General features: G+C 37.9%; 1 protein-coding gene across 3 annotated transcripts in view; it reads left to right on the forward strand.

Moving 5' to 3' along the window:
* The window catches only part of TMTC2 (transmembrane O-mannosyltransferase targeting cadherins 2), a 482,099-nt gene that overhangs the window by 86,964 nt on the left and 379,358 nt on the right, over positions 1–15,777 (forward strand). The window contains exon 1 of one of the 3 annotated variants that reach the window (XM_017946043.3): positions 10,024–10,326. The exons of the other annotated variants lie outside the window; for them this stretch is intronic. The gene's annotated coding sequence lies outside the window, so the exon portion shown is untranslated. Of the gene's footprint in view, positions 1–10,023; positions 10,327–15,777 lie in introns of those variants that run through there. 3 annotated transcript variants of the gene reach the window in all.

A 15,777-nucleotide genomic window follows, 5' to 3' on the forward strand; every position in this document is an offset into this window, starting at 1 on the left:
GCAAGTATAGATTAAACTGTGACCAAGAATAGTAAAGATGTGATAATAGATGGGATCGGTTCACAATTTCACTTAGTGTAGCTATTAAAATAACTATAGTTCTAGGCTGGGGTGTGGTGGGGCACGCCTATAATCCCAGCACTTTGGGAGGCAGAGGTGGGTGAATCACCTGAGGTCAGGAGTTCGAGACCAGCCTGACCAACATGGTGAAACCCTATCTCTACTAAAAACTAGAAAAATTAGCCGGGTGTGGTAGCACGCTCCTGTTGTCCCAACTACTCTACTCAGGAGGCTGAGACAGGAGAATTGCTGGAACCAGAAGGTGGAGGATTCAGTGATTCAAGATCGTGCCACCTCTCTCCAGCCTGGGCAACATAGCAAGACTCTGTCTCAAAAAAAAAAAAAAAAAGCTATAGTTCTCATAATGTTACATGCCAGAGTTACAGCATTAAGTGAGACTCATCCATTCGATTGCTACTTCAAGAGTAGGGGCTGTCCCTTTAAAGATGGATATTTTGTAGATTCCTTTTTGTACCATTTATTCGGAAATATTTAATTTCAGGAAAGATTTTATTTTTACTAATTATCTGTTCTCAGTCTTTTCTATTTGCCTTTTAGCATGTCCACACCAGTTGTATAATTCAGTTGTTAATGCATTGAACAAAGCACAATAAAAGATTTTTGCCAATATTTAATGCAAAGTTGCTGCTTGCATGCCTGCCATGAATAATCTTACAGTGAGTGAAAATACCTGGCTCATTTTCCTTATTAAATGAGGTTAACTGACCATTCTGATATCTAAGAAAAATAGCTTTCTCCAGCTTCAAATAGCAATAGCATACTTTATTTTTTCCCTTTTGCGAGAAACATGGAATAGATAACTTTGTGATAATTTCCCTAAAATGTCAGACCCATTGCTTCGTTTTCACAACAGTAACCAGTTTTTTTTTGTTGAGTGTTTTATGTTATGCAGGCCTGATTAAATGCATGATATAAAATGTATCATACTGATACCTTGTGGTGTGAATATATTAAAAGCATAAGTACTGTCATACAAGAGAAATTCACAAAGTTAGTTTGCTTACTCCTTAAGTCAAGTGAAAAGAAAGATTAGGAAATGTGCTTTAAAAAGTCTCTTCATAAGCAACAACAAAAAATGTTTGCCTCATGAGAAATTTGAACTAACACTTTGTTTTGTGGTAAAAATGTGTTTGTATTCTCAGAGGCAAATCTTAAGGCATGTGACACAAAATGTCAATTGTGTATTTAAATAAAAATGTCCTATATATTTTTACGATTGATTTCTCAACATGTAAGAAGATTTTTTTTTTTTTTAACTTGGCTTAACGGGCTTTCTGGTTGCAAACATTTTTTGTTTTCTAGTTGCAGTGTGGTGTGGAAGAGTTTTTTTAATAGGGTTATGTCTCATGTTTTTGTTACAAAGAAACTTTTTATTTTAGAAAGCAGGGCTAGAATAATGACTGTTAGCTTTTATTTTGAGTTTTCTAAACTACAGTTTCTTTTTGAGTTATTTTGGAAAATTGTTGCTTTTGCAATTTTAGATATTTTTGACCTTAACTGAATTGCTGATATAATAAAATCTCTTCCCATTCAGAGTAGCTGAAACTTTTCCCAAGATGGATTTGAGCAAAAGCAGGATTAAAAACAAGACAACAAACAAAATAGGACATGAGAGTATCGTTGATGAGTAGATAAAAATTAATAGGATTCAAAATGCTGAAAATATATCTCTCAAACTTTTCAAAATCCAATTTCTGCAATTATCTTGCAGTCATTTGAAGAAGGAAGAATTTTTATTGCTAGGAGAATGGAAAAACCAACAGTCCTATAGTACGTTTTAAGAAAAGGGTTCTTTGTCACATTTGAATAGAGTATGTGTGTGGAGTTTGCTCTTTTTTTTTTTTTTTTTTAAGCATAAAAAAAATCTACAAGTTGGCAGTTGGTTGTACAGATTTCCTCTTTGTGGTGGAAATACTGGGATGTTGTGGGAGAAAACCGCAGCCCATCTTAACACAGATGCTAATTGTGTTCCGTAATTCTTCTTGGTTGCCATTGCGATGTTCTTAGCTGCCTTTTATTTGTTGTTTCTCCAGGACAGAAGTGATTACTAATTACGTATCATGCTACAGTGAAGAAGTAGGCCATTTGGTTTTCTTTTCTTTTTCTTTCTTTCCTCTATTATTGTTACTATTATTATGATTTTTTGGAGAGGAAAGTGAAAGGCGGCTTAGAGGTTTTAATGCTGCTGCTCATCTCTACATGCCTAGGCTGCTTCTCTAATTTGCATGGGTACCTTGGGCATTGTCCTGTGGGGCTGGGGTAGTTTGACCTCCTCTTTAGTTTAGTGACCCTTGTCATCTTGCTGTTCATTCCTGGGGCCTGTTTAATGCTAATTAGGCCTTCAACCAGTTGCTGTTTACAACTGTGTGCTTTAGAAAGCAGGGCCTTCTCCAAAGACCACATTGGTGGTCTTAAGCTAAATTGGTAGAATTGAAGACCCCCCCATCCCCAGAGAAAAGCCTCTTAACACTTCTATTTATTTAGAAATATGTAACAGTCACACCATTAACATAAATACATAAACAATGAAGGATTGAATATTTGACTCTGATGCTTCCTAATGATGACTGGATGCTCCTTAGGAAAACTTAACTTTGAGGTCCTAAAAAAACACATCATCTCAGCCTCCCCTCCCACTGTGAACATTGGATAAAGATAAGGCAAGAGTGTTGAAAAAGAGAGGACAGTTAAATGGTCCTAAGTTAAGGAATATTTACATTATGTTTATCTACTATTTGATTAAACTGATTGAACAAAAGGACAAAATTCAGTGGACTCTATGTATGATATGTATCTGATTGTGCTAAATATAGGTTCTCAGAATTGATTACAGGCTTTATTCAGTAGATATTTTATCTGCATTTCAGCTGAGAGCTTTGCTGGCCTTCCTAGTGTTTAGATAAAGGAAGGATCAGGAACTCTAAACAGACCTCTTTGGCCAATACTGTCTCTAATACTCCTCCTGCCTGATTTTGTGGAAGTATTAACTGATGTTTGTACAAGTCAAAGATCTCACTCATGATCGCTTTGGAGAGCTGATTACAAAGGCACATTTTGAAACAAAACTTTTGAGATCAGCGTTTGGCATAGTCATTGAACCACACTATCTCCAAGTAGAGGGCAATGAAAATAAATCGGCGTCCTATGGACATTGATATTTTCTACCCTTTCTAGACTGAGTACAATGTGGATGGCTATTTATGGCGTTACGGTTCAAGGCTTGTGTGATGCACAGTGCCTTTGAGTTACTTCTGAGTAGCCTCTTTTTTCCTAATTTTGATAATGTGACATTTATTGCAATGAAATTAACAAAAATTATTGAATGTTCCTTTTTGCATAGAGACAAGATACGGAGTTTATAGAGGGAAATGCCTTCATTTAGTTTTTCATGGGTACAATAAATATAATGTTGACAAGCTACTTTGCTTGATAAACTTGTTTATGTAGTTTCTTTCACAGTGAAAACAAGGTACGTTAGAATTTTTGATTAGAAATGCTTCAATTAAGGGCAAATGAGCTTGGATGCTAAATGGGTTTGAATAATTTCCTGGACTTTGAGGGAAATTAATAGGTATTAAAAAAAGCAAGTAGGGCTGTCCATTTAAATAGAAGTCCTTAGAACAATTCATAGTATTAGAAGATAAACCTTTTTTTGTGTTGGTGCTGGGTAGGTTTTCAGCCTTTAAATAATTTTTTGTAGCTGTTTTTACAAAAAGGTATCTGCCAGGGTGTGTGTGTGTGTGTGTGCACGCGCGTGTGTGTTTGTATGTATCTGAGAGAGAGGTAGGGGGAGGCCCAGACAGAGTGCTTCTAAGCCTTCCTAAAGACCCTCCCTTGCTTCTTGTCTCCTTCTCAAAAAAAAAAAAAAAAAAAAAAAAAAAAGAAGAGGTTGGCTAGAGGCAAACCTTCCCTTTTGTTGCCATTAATCTGACACTAGGATATTTTGTAGTCCAGTGAGTAGAAATGTGTCCCAGCTGTAAGATTCTGATTGTGGATTTTTCTTCAGTAAGTGACTGATTTTTCTTTATCTCTAAATTCACATTCTTCTAAGTGGAGGATTGACATTTATGATTTCATCTGGGTTTAAAATCTGGCTGGAAGTATGGTTGTGTGTTTAATGCAAATCCGGGGAAAGAGTGCTTCCTACTAAGTTGTCATTTCATGAATTATTTAGCTTACTTATTTTTTCCACCATTTGAAGGATCCTCAAGGGAGTGATTTTTGTCTCAAGGGTACAAGCTTCTGTAGTAAATGAAGCAAAGGAATGGAGGAGCAACTGGAAAGGGGGCTAGGGAGGAGGATCAAAGCAGCAATCAACCTCAAATGGTTCTCTCCTAGTGTTGGTTTGCTCAATTGTTGAAATACGGCATTGCACCTCTCTCTGCCTGCTACGTCCAAGATTGTGATACATGAGAATGTTTATAACAATCCTCTACAAGTTGTAGAACGGAGTACATGGATGATGAGAATTCTGATTATAGCTATATTTTCTTTTCTTTTCTTTTTTTTTTTCTTTTTTCTTTTTTTGAGACGGAGTCTCGCTCTGTCTCCCAGGCTGGAGTGCAGTGGCCAGATCTCAGCTCACTGCAAGCTCCGCCTCCCGGGTTTACGCCATTCTCCTGCCTCAGCCTCCCGAGTAGCTGGGACTACAGGCGCCCGCCACCTCGCCCGGCTAGTTTTTTGTATTTTTTAGTAAGACGGGGTTTCACCGTGTTAGCCAGGATAGTCTTGATCTCCTGACCTCGTGATCTGCCCGTCTCGGCCTCCCGAAGTGCTGGGATTACAGGCTTGAGCCACCGCGCCTGGCTATAGCTATATTTTCCATTAATTATTAGCAGACATGAATATGTAGAGTGGAACTGCTGTAAACTAGAGTAGTTCTTTTTTTAAACCAGTTCACATCATCCTTCCAAAACACATGTATACTACATATATATTTAAAAATATATACATATAATACTTGAATAGTACATCTTGAATATTGTAAGTCTAAAATAAATGGAAACCCAAATAATGTGACAGAAATAGAAGTTCCAGATATTTCTCCCGTACCCCAGTTAATTATTTTGTGCAACTCTCCTTTTTTGGTGTGTGGAAGCCACTTTGAAAGGCATTGGCTAGGGCAGTATATCCTAGAGAAGGTGTGTTGGGAGAACCTGCATATTAAGTGGAAAGGATACATGAAATTGATATGGTATGTTGTGGTTAAGTATATCTCCTACATGGAGTTGGGTATTAGGTCTCATGTCATTACTATGATCTCATGGCCTGATACATCAGTGTTTCCTCCTACCTTATAGAAAATAGAGGGGTACAATTTGATATTGGGGACTGGTTTCCTGCTTTACTGCCAATGGGAAAGCTGACGTTGTGAACTTTAAAAGGAAGCAAGACTTCTAACTTTTCTCTTTCTCATTCACCTTAAAGCCACTTCCATTTGTAGGTGAAGGCTAACTTCCTTTTACCTTCCATCGTGAAGTCTGAAAGTAGTTAGGAAATGTGGCGTTAGTATGTTGTCAGAGTAATTCCATATGCTTCATTTTTGTGTTTTGGGGTTTTAATTTTAAAAGCATATTTTCAGCTGGAGTTAACAGCATATTAATTTTTTTGGTGGAGAACATTGGCTTTATTACAGAATTCTGCCCTGCAGCTTTCTGAGTTTCATTGATTTCCTTGTGTGTGTCTTTTTTGTTTGTTTGTTTGGTTTTGGTTCCAGCCACTTCAGAATTTTCAGAAAATAGTTTAGTTTACAATTTCTGTGTCTTTTTGTTCAGTTTCCAACTGGGAATAATAAGAGTGAACAACTGAAGGCTATTACCTGGCATAGAAGGGAAGAGACCTTTCTTAATAGTGTTTGCTTCTCTTAAAGATGTAGTCATGTGTAGGTTTCATAGAGATCCATGCCAATGGGAAAGAACTCAGTTTTACTTTGAGGCCTCTCTTTAGACCTGGAAGCTGCTGGGGATCTCTTGAGCACTAAAATATTAGATGAGAAGGACTTAGAGGGAAAACTCCATTTTGCTTTGATACCAAAGGGATTGAGAAATGCAATTGGGAAGGAATTTCCCTACCTTGTGCTTAATCCTGAGCCCTCTCATTCTTTCTGGTTTCAGCTATTTTAATTTTTAATCTGAAGCAAACAAACAACCCCCCCGCCAACACACACCACACAGAACACACACACTCACACAAAAGAAACAAATCACAAAATAAAAACAAACTAGGGGCACATTATTAGAACACTGGAATGTGAGAATGTAACTTTTTATTTTTTGTGTATCACGTGACTTTTATTTATTTTACCAAGTTGTCGGCAGTAAAGCTCTTTGTTTTCAAACAGGAAAATATATTTAGCAAAATATATGTCCATTCATATTTGTCTGCCTGTTGTTGGACTGCATAATTTAAGTAAACTTCACAAGGTAGGGCAGCAGCAAAAGGAATGGTTTATTACCACATTCATTCTCAAATCCCAAATGCCCTAAAGAAAATAATGATATTGAAGATTAAAATGGCAGTCTTTCACTGTCTAACCTGATTTACAATCCTGAAACATGGTTCCCTTTGTCACTTTGGAATTCTCTAGTCTCCTTGATTCTAGAGACCATGATTCAGAGATTATCCTTGTTTATTAAAGGATTTGGTTCATTTCTGCAGATATTTGTTAAACAGCTGCTAAATGGGGAAAAAGGCACTGGGTAGAAGTTTATGTCACCACCTCGATTTAAGTATGTTGAAATTCTAAGTGTGGCAAGTCTACTTTGTTTTATGTCCTTTTCTGATTTTTAGAGTTCTTCCCATGTTCTGGTTGCTGCAGAGCCTACGGTCTTTTAACTGTTTTTTGTTGCCTGTCGAACAATACAGAAAGTTAACCTGCTCTGATTACCTGATTTATGTTTTGCTGATGTGTTTCTTTTCTTGATCTCCCTGTGTTCTATTTGCTGGGATTTCCTTTCCGTTAAGAAGTCATAGAGAAAACCATCTAATATGTATCTACATGGGTGCAAAGTTTAGAAAAAAAATGCAAGGAAACATCTTACTTTCTAGCTTCCTTCTTCAAGGGAATTATAATCTAGTTGAGAAATGATGACACATACACCTGAAAAGATAAATGATTAGTCTCCCTTCCCCCTGTTTAAATAATGGTATAAGGCAGTAGTGGAAAGGTATCACAGGTATAGTACATTATATGTTGCCCAATAAATTGTAATGGCTCTCACCGTTCAGAAGTGACTCCTTTTATTGTAGTTATTTTATTCACGTTGACATAGAGATCAGTGGTGCTGACTTAATTTTCTCCAATTTGTACTTTGAGAGTTTCTTCTCCAGCTGATATTTTTGATAGCAAAAAAAGATATTTGATTACATTTGGGGTAGAAAAATGAGCACCTGCCATTATTTTGAAGTAACACTGATGAATTAGTGTTAAATGTTTACTTTTTAGACTCTCATTACTGGGAATTCCTTGATTAGAACACTGCTTGGTACAGCTCTTCCCTTTGTCTCAACAGTGATCTGGGCCTCGTGCCTTTGAAGAAAGGGTCTCCAGCTCCTTAGAGCTCTTTTTTTTTTCATTTTTTTTTTTTTTTGTTTGTTTGTTTTTGAGACAGAGTCTCACTGTCACCCCAGGTTGGAGTACAGTGGCACGATCCCGGCTCACTGCAACCTCCACCTCCCGGGTTCAAGCAATTCTCCTGCCTCAGCCTCTGGAGTATCTGGGATTACAGGCGTGCACCACCACGCCCAGCTAATTTTGTATATTTAGTAGAGACAGGGTTTCACCATGTCAGCCAGGTTGATCTCGAACTCCCGACCTCAGGTAATCCGCCCACCTCCATCTCCCAAAGTGCTGGGATTACAGGTATAAGTCACCACGCCCGGCCTCCTTAGAGCTCTTAACGAGATATTTTCCTTAGTTTTTGTTGGGGTACTGTGAAGTGGGAACCATTCCAAGTACTAGGGATCTTACAATAAAAGTTTTTGTTTTTGTTAGAACATTTTTACTACTCAGCTATGCTGTAGTTGATTTATGTAGATGGCATCTTAAAATAAATTCCTCATGCATACCTACTTTCTTATTACAAGCTAGAAGTGAAATAAGTGTTTAAATGAAAAGTGTTTAATTATAGGAGCCTATATAACCATACAGTTTGTATTTAGCCCTAACACTATTTTGTTTGTTCAGAGAGCTTTATCAGGCTGTTTCTATCAAATATTATGTTTTGGTTGGGGGCTAGGGTTGTATATTTTAACTATTATACCCAGTATAGAAACTGGTGAAACTTTTTCATATTTATATTTTCACTATCTACTAGGCAAAGCAGTTTTTATCATTTTCTATCTTTCATGTTTTTTCTTCCCACAGTTAATTTTAGATGGTGTGAGTCTAATGAGGTGGCTAAGGGACATTATTTATGAAATGTCAGTGGACTTATTTTCTGCACTGAAGTCCATTTTACATGTGGAATAGCTTGTTTGTTGTTTTAACTATTTCTGAGTTGGAAAGGGGATATTTAAGGAATTGTTTGTAATGAGGTTTAGACTTTATTCTTAAAGGATTCGAAAAAATACAGAAGCTAGTTATATGTAAATGAATTTATATTTTTCCCTGAAATGTTTGCTAAATTTTTCAGACAGTTGCTTAAGTTAGATTTACTTCTTAAAATCTTTATCCCTTAAAATTATCTTTGACCTAATTCATCTTATGATGTCAGTATGGATTTGTGTTTCTGTAATACTCTTAGCTGATTAAAAACAGATATTAGAAATTAAATGTCCTGGCCAGATGCGGTTGCTCATGCCTGTAATACCGGCACTTTGGGAGGCCGAGGCGGGTGGATCACATGAGGTCAGGAGTCTGAGACCAGCCTGGCGAACACGGAGAAACCCCGTCTTAACTAAAAATACAAAAAAATTAGCTGGGCGTGGTGGTGTGTACCTGTAGTCTCAGCTACTTGGGAGGCTGAGGCAGGAGAATCGCTTGAACCTGGGAGGCGGAGGTAGCAGTGAGCCGAGATCACATCATTGCACTCCAGCCTGGGTGACAGAGCAAGACTCCATCTCATAAAAAAAAAAAAAAAATAAAAAATAATAATAATAATTAAATGCCCTTAGACCAACAGTAGCCTAAAATTTTCTTTCCTTACTTCATCTTGGTAATGTATGTCCTCTTTTAAGAACGTAATTATGTGGTTTCCAAAAGTGGTATTTTGGCATGAGATGAGACTAGACTTTCCAGTGTCCCTACAACATTTAAATGATTTCCTTACAGAACGTATGTTATGGATTTTCTTTTAAAAAATCAGATCTGCTACTGTATTTTAAATATAACTTAATAAAATTATTTTATTCTGTAATGTTTTGGAAATATCTTTTAGGTAGAGTGCTTTTTATTTTGGGGGCAAGTTATAACAATGTTATTTGAGTACAGAGATTATAGTACAGTATACCTTCTGACCCTTTATATAAATATTTAGAGTAAGGGAAATAAGTATTTTTCTACAAATTCAATGGAAATACTCAAAATTCTTACATCATTGCAACTATTGGTAAATACTAGTGAAGTTGAAGTTGGGTGGCGCAAATTTCATGGGTACGTGATTTTTAAGTTTTTACTGCAAGGTTTGGTAGCTTAGGAACAGCAATAAGAGCACAGTGGGGTTACCTGAGTGGTGGGTTAGCAATGTCAGGTAAATATGTCTCTTCTCCCCACCAATATTTTGCATATGTCTCTTTACCTTATTAAATTTATTTGGTTACAATCTCCTAGAAGGAAAAGAAAAAACTTACTAGCTTGCTTACCTTTTCTCCCTCACAGCCTTCCCAGACCTTTTTCATGTTCAAGAGCTAATGTCCTGGTCTTTTCATCTCTGGAGAATGTATAATTACATCCTTAACATCCTTGCACTCACCTTAAGCACTTTCCTGCTCTTAGGTTCTTGGACCTACTCTGTTTCTCTTCTCTTTCCAGGGTGCTGAAGTTCTAAACTCCTGCAGCTTTTCTCTCTCTTCACTTTCAGAACCAAGAAGTTCTGAATGGACGTTACTGGAAAGTCTAGCGCAGTGGTTCATCTCAGTACTTTGGGAGGCCAAGGCAGAGGACCACTTGAGCCCAAGAGTTTCAGAACAGCTCAGGCAACCTAGGGGGACTCTGCCTCCAAAAAGAAAAGAAAAGAAAGGAAAACCTGTTACCTACTTCTGTCTGTCACCAGCTACTCCAAACTCATTGAGGGATACTTCTTTGAGGTAATAAAGCGCTTCCTTTTGCTAAATGGCTTCCTCAAGTCTCCAGATTCACCCTTTTGTCTTTTTGAAACCAGTGTCTGATATGTAGGATAAAGTTAAATGGGTTTTCTAATCTTGTGAATGGCAGGTGTAGGAGGTAGAGGTTTGCCAAGCAATCATGACCATCTAGAACTGTGTCAGGGGAAAAAAGAGAATTGCACCCTGTGGGCTCTAATTGTGTGTATGCTGAATTTTAGAGGTTGTTAATAAAGAGGGAAGAACAAATAGGCTTAAGTGTACTATAATGGTTAAGAAACATTTAAAACAGAGTATAAGCAGACACACGGATTCATGGGTTCTGTAAATTAATATTACTGTGATGAATTAGCAACATGAACAATGGAAAGATTCATTAAACAAAGTTTGTCCTTTCATCTGGTATGATTAATATTTATTTGAAGTAAAATGCCATCCCTGACTTAAATTATATAGAAATATAGACTAAGCCAGGCTCTTTACTGGAACATGCAAACAGTTCTGATTCATGTTCACCTCTGACAAAACAGTGAACTGTGAACGAAGGCAGAGAATCTGAAGAAACTTGTTATTAATACTATAGAAAGAATCCTGACTGATGGGCATTTGGTTCATCTTCCCTCTTTGAATGTAACTTTGAATCTATTGTAAGATAATGGTAGGAATACATAGAGTTTGCTTTATGCCCTCAGTTTGCTTTCTGTGTTCTATTATATTTGCTTTTCACATCTAACTGGTGAAGTAGGCAAGACAAGTACTATTCATGTTATCTTTCATTTTATAGAGGAAGAAGTGGCTCAGTAAAGATGAGTAAGCTAGCTGAGCACAGTGGCTCATGCCTGTAATCCCATCACTTTGGAAGGCCAAGATAGGATAATTTCTTGAGGCAAGGAGTTTGAGACCAGCCTAGGCAACATAGTGAGACCTTATCTCTACAAAAACAAAAAATTAGCTGGGTGTGGTGGTGTGTGCCTGTGCTCCCAACTACTTAGGAGGCTGAGGAGGTAGGATGAATTGAGCTTACGGGTTCCTTTCACCACATACTCTAGCTTGAGTGAGATCTTGTCTCTTAAAAAAAAAAAAAAAAAAAATAGATGGGTAAACTGTCCATGGCCATGCTGTCGGGGACAGTCTTGCTGTAATTGTGAGGGGGCGAATTGAGGCTATAGGAGTTGGTTCTCTCTCTGTTTATAGTTTATTGTCCCTCTTTGAGAGACTAAATATTTGAAATTTCTTGAAATGCCAGTAGTTTGCTTGGCTTTGGTTTGGAAATGTCATTTGATAGCATTTTTTTTTTTTTTTCTCTTATGAATTTTCTTCACAAGAAGAAGATGTTGATTTTCCTGGGAAAAAGTATATTGCTGGGCCAGATTCAATGCGTTTGAAAAATTTCTTCTTATGGCCGGGCACGTTGGCTCACACCTGTAATCCCAGCACTCTCGGAGGCCAAGGAGGGTGGATCACCTGAGGTCAGGAGTTCAAGACCAGCCTGGCCATGGTGAAACCCCATCTCTAGTAAAAATACAAAAAATTAACCAGGGGTGGTGGTGTATGCCTGTAATCCCAGCTACTTGGGAGGCTAAGGCAGGAGAATCACTTGAACCCAGGAGGTAGAGGTAGCAGTGAGCTGAGATCGTGCCATTGCACTCCAGCCTGGACAACAAGGGTGAAACTCTGTCTCAAAAAGAAAAAAAAAAAAAAAAAAAAAAAGAAAAGTAAAATTTCTTCTTTTTGCTTACCTCCCTGCCTCTTTGCCTTTAAAAAAGAAATATTCGAACAGAATGTCATAATTGCTGGGGTGCTATCGTGCCACTTTCCCCCTGTTTAGGGAAGCCAGTTGAGTGAGCTCATCCATACCTTCAGTGACCTGGATGGGGGTGAACATCATCTCTGGGCTTCTGTATTGTAGGACCAGATGCTTCTCCTTTCTGCTTTTCCTTCATGGAGTCATAACTTATCTTTGACTATTCTTTTTACATGACTTCTCCTCTAATTAGTCACTAGTTCAAGAAAAAGTATATTCCCATACTATGTAATTCCAATTCTTGAGCTTTTTATCTTTCCATGTTACTAAGGGTTTTTTATTTTTATGTAGGTCATGACATCCCTACCTCCAAACCCTATTTTTGTTATCCTAGTTTAAGTTTTTATTTATTTATTTTTACTTTGGACATTGCAGTAATCTCGTCTGTATTCTCTGCTACCTGTCCTAAATAAAATGTTATATATATTTCCATAAGTTATGGAATGAATGGTGAAATTAAGACAGTCAGATACTCTCAGATGTAAGAATCAGACCTAATACTAACACAAGTGAGAGCTATGCTCTTTGCCACAGGAAAAGTGGTGCAGGCCGGGCGCGGTGGCTCAAGCCTGTAATCCCAGCACTTTGGGAGGCCGAGACGGGCGGATCACGAGGTCAGGAGATCGAGACCATCCTGGCTAACATGGTGAAACCCCGTCTCTACTAAAAATACAAAAAACTAGCCGGGCGAGGTGGCGGGCGCCTGTAGTCCCAGCTACTCGGGAGGCTGAGCCAGGAGAATGGTGTAAACCCGGGAGGTGGAGCTTGCAGTGAGCTGAGATCCGGCCACTGCACTCCAGCCCGGGCTACAGAGCAAGACTCCGTCTCAAAAAAAAAAAAAAAAAAAAAAAAAAAAAAAAAGGAAAAGTGGTGCAAAGGCTTTTCCTCCTGATAAATACCAACTTCAGAAGGGAAGGGATTTAGTAACTACACTGCAAGATAACTTTTCCATATATAATGTTATATATATTCATAAAATTATGTTGCTTTTCTACGTAAAAACCTCTGATGATTCTATAGGCCAGAAGTTATAGTCACTGAACGAGCAGCATCAACATTGTTGGTAAATTTTTAGTAATGTAAATTCTCAGACCTCACCCTAGACAAAAGTGAATCAGAAATCTGTACTTTAGGAAACCTGCCAGTGATTTTGAGACACACTTTTTGAGAACTACTGCTGTGGGTAACAAGACAAAGCCCATACTCCTTACCAGGCACAGAGGACCTTTGGTAGGCTTTACCTCCACAGCCACTGCTTATGCTTTATCTTCATTGCTCTCCTGCCCCAACTGTTACCGTTCTAAGCTTCTTATCATTTTCAGAACATGACATATACTTCCCTGACCTGTGCTTTGCTAAGCTGTTCTGACTTAATCAAGAGTGTTTTATCTTACTCCCCTGCTTGAGAAATTCCCACAGAAGCAAGAAGCAGCAAGGTAGAGGGGAAAGAGTGTGAACAGCCTTGAGTTAAAATCTGTGTACTGTGGTGTTCCAGATGTGTCCACTTTTGCTTGGCTTTTCTTATCTGAAAATGGGGATAATGATACATTAGCATTACTATCAAGACTGGAAACAAAATGCTCTGTATAAAGCACCTATCTTTCTATCAACTGGAGTTCAGTACTGTAATTGTTTTTGAGGTGCAATTCACATAACATAAAATTTACCATTTTGAAGTGTACAACTCAGTGACATTCAACTCAGTACATTCATGATGTTGATCACCTCTATTTCCAAAACATGTCAACACCTCCAGAGGAGACTCTGTACCCATTAAACAGTCACTTTCTATTCCCTCTCCTCTCCTCAATGGTTTTTTTTTGACACAGTCTCGCTCTGTCGCCCAGGATGGAGTGCAGTAATTTGATCATGACTCACTGCAGCCTCAACTTCCTGGGGTCAAGCAGTTCTCCCATTTCAGCTCCCTGAGTAGCTGAGACAACAGGCATGCATCACCACACCCAGCTATTTTTTATTTTTTTTCCATTTTTTTTGTAGAGATGGGGGTCTTGCTATGTTGCCTCTGCTTGTCTTGAACTCCTGTCCTGAAATGATCCTCCCACCTTAGCCTCTCAAAGTGCTGGGATTATAGGCCTGAGGCACTGCACCTGGCCTCTCTCTATGTTACTTTACATTTTATTTTCACATGATACAGATTCTGGAGATGAATATTCTCATATTCATCTTTTATTTTTTTGAAGATATAGAGTACTTTGCCACTTAGTATGTGTACAGTTCTAGCTTAATTACGGTGAATTAAAATGTGCTGAAGATCTAAATCAGACCACAAAATGTGATTGATTGTTGCCAGAGGAAATTAATACATGTTGTCCAGGCATTCCTCTGAGATACCTTAAAGTGTGGTATATTTTTATGTCTACTTTGTAAGGGCGCCTTTTGATAGAATGAGTACACACATATGCACATAACCACTGTAGTATTTAATTACACAATGGTAGTATGGCTAATTATTCAGAATTGTTTCCACAGTGTCCTCAGTACCTGGCTATTTACACAAAGCTAACTGTTGCTGATGCAAAGGATAGAACATTATTTTCTTTTTTAGTACCTTTTGGTTCTAGGATTCTTAAGATCTCGAAATAATATTTAACATTTTTAAAGGACTTAATACTTTTTGTCGTGCTTTCATTTACATGTCTCATTTCATCTTTTTCCCAGGATAAGAAATCAAAATCAATTGACGCAGTCTTTTTTTTTTTTTTTTCAAAATTAGAATATATCTTCAGTTCTAAATGTAGGGACAGATTTAGTTTGAAAGTAGTAAAGTTCTAAGAAGCATTATTGAATTAATGTTCATTCAGTTTTCCAATGACAAGATGCAAATATAATATTTCCTAACATTTTATATGTAGAAGAACATGCTTTCATTATAAATGACTAAATTAGTGTTACTCTGTCAAATGACACTTGATTTAATTTTAAAACTATTAGCTGTAATAAAGAATTAGCAGTATGAGGAGTTGAAGAATTTTTAAACACCTTCTTCCTGTGCTTTTAGAAATGACTTAGGAGCTAGTAATATGGTGTGGGGGTGGGAAGGGGAGTTTTCAAGTTGGAACACTGCAGCTTATTAGCATCTTTCAAACCCTAATGCTGTTTTGTTTCAGATAGATTTATTACACTGTCTTTTTCCCCAGTTCACTGCAGCATGTGAAGGCTCAGTTGGAACAAACAAAAGAGATATATAACCTCTGAACCAATTAGCATAGCTTACAATGTTCTCAATAGGCTTATCTACTGTATATGAGACTTGGGAAAATGACTTGACTTTTATGCTTTCTTGATCCCTAGGGATGTTTTTCAATATCAACTGCTTTGTGCCCCCAGTATGTGATTTTCAGCTTTCTGATAGAAACCCTTCTTTACAATTTGATGGCTCCAGGGTGCTTCAGTCACTCACTTGTGACTGTTCACTTATTTGCACAGGCTGTGTTGATGCGTGAGAAGAGGGCACATGTGACTTGGTCCCAGGGCAGCCCGCTGGCCTCAGCCGGCATGTGGGACAGGGCGCAGGCCCGCAATTTGTTCAGCTAGTGTTAACTCCTGGGGCGCCCTCCTCTCTCACTCCTCTCCTCATCCTTTGTCCTCCCTCTTTTTACTGCTTGTCATTG

The sequence above is a fragment of the Papio anubis genome, chromosome 9 (assembly GCF_008728515.1).
Source record: "Papio anubis isolate 15944 chromosome 9, Panubis1.0, whole genome shotgun sequence".
Classification (NCBI taxonomy): domain Eukaryota; kingdom Metazoa; phylum Chordata; class Mammalia; order Primates; family Cercopithecidae; genus Papio; species Papio anubis.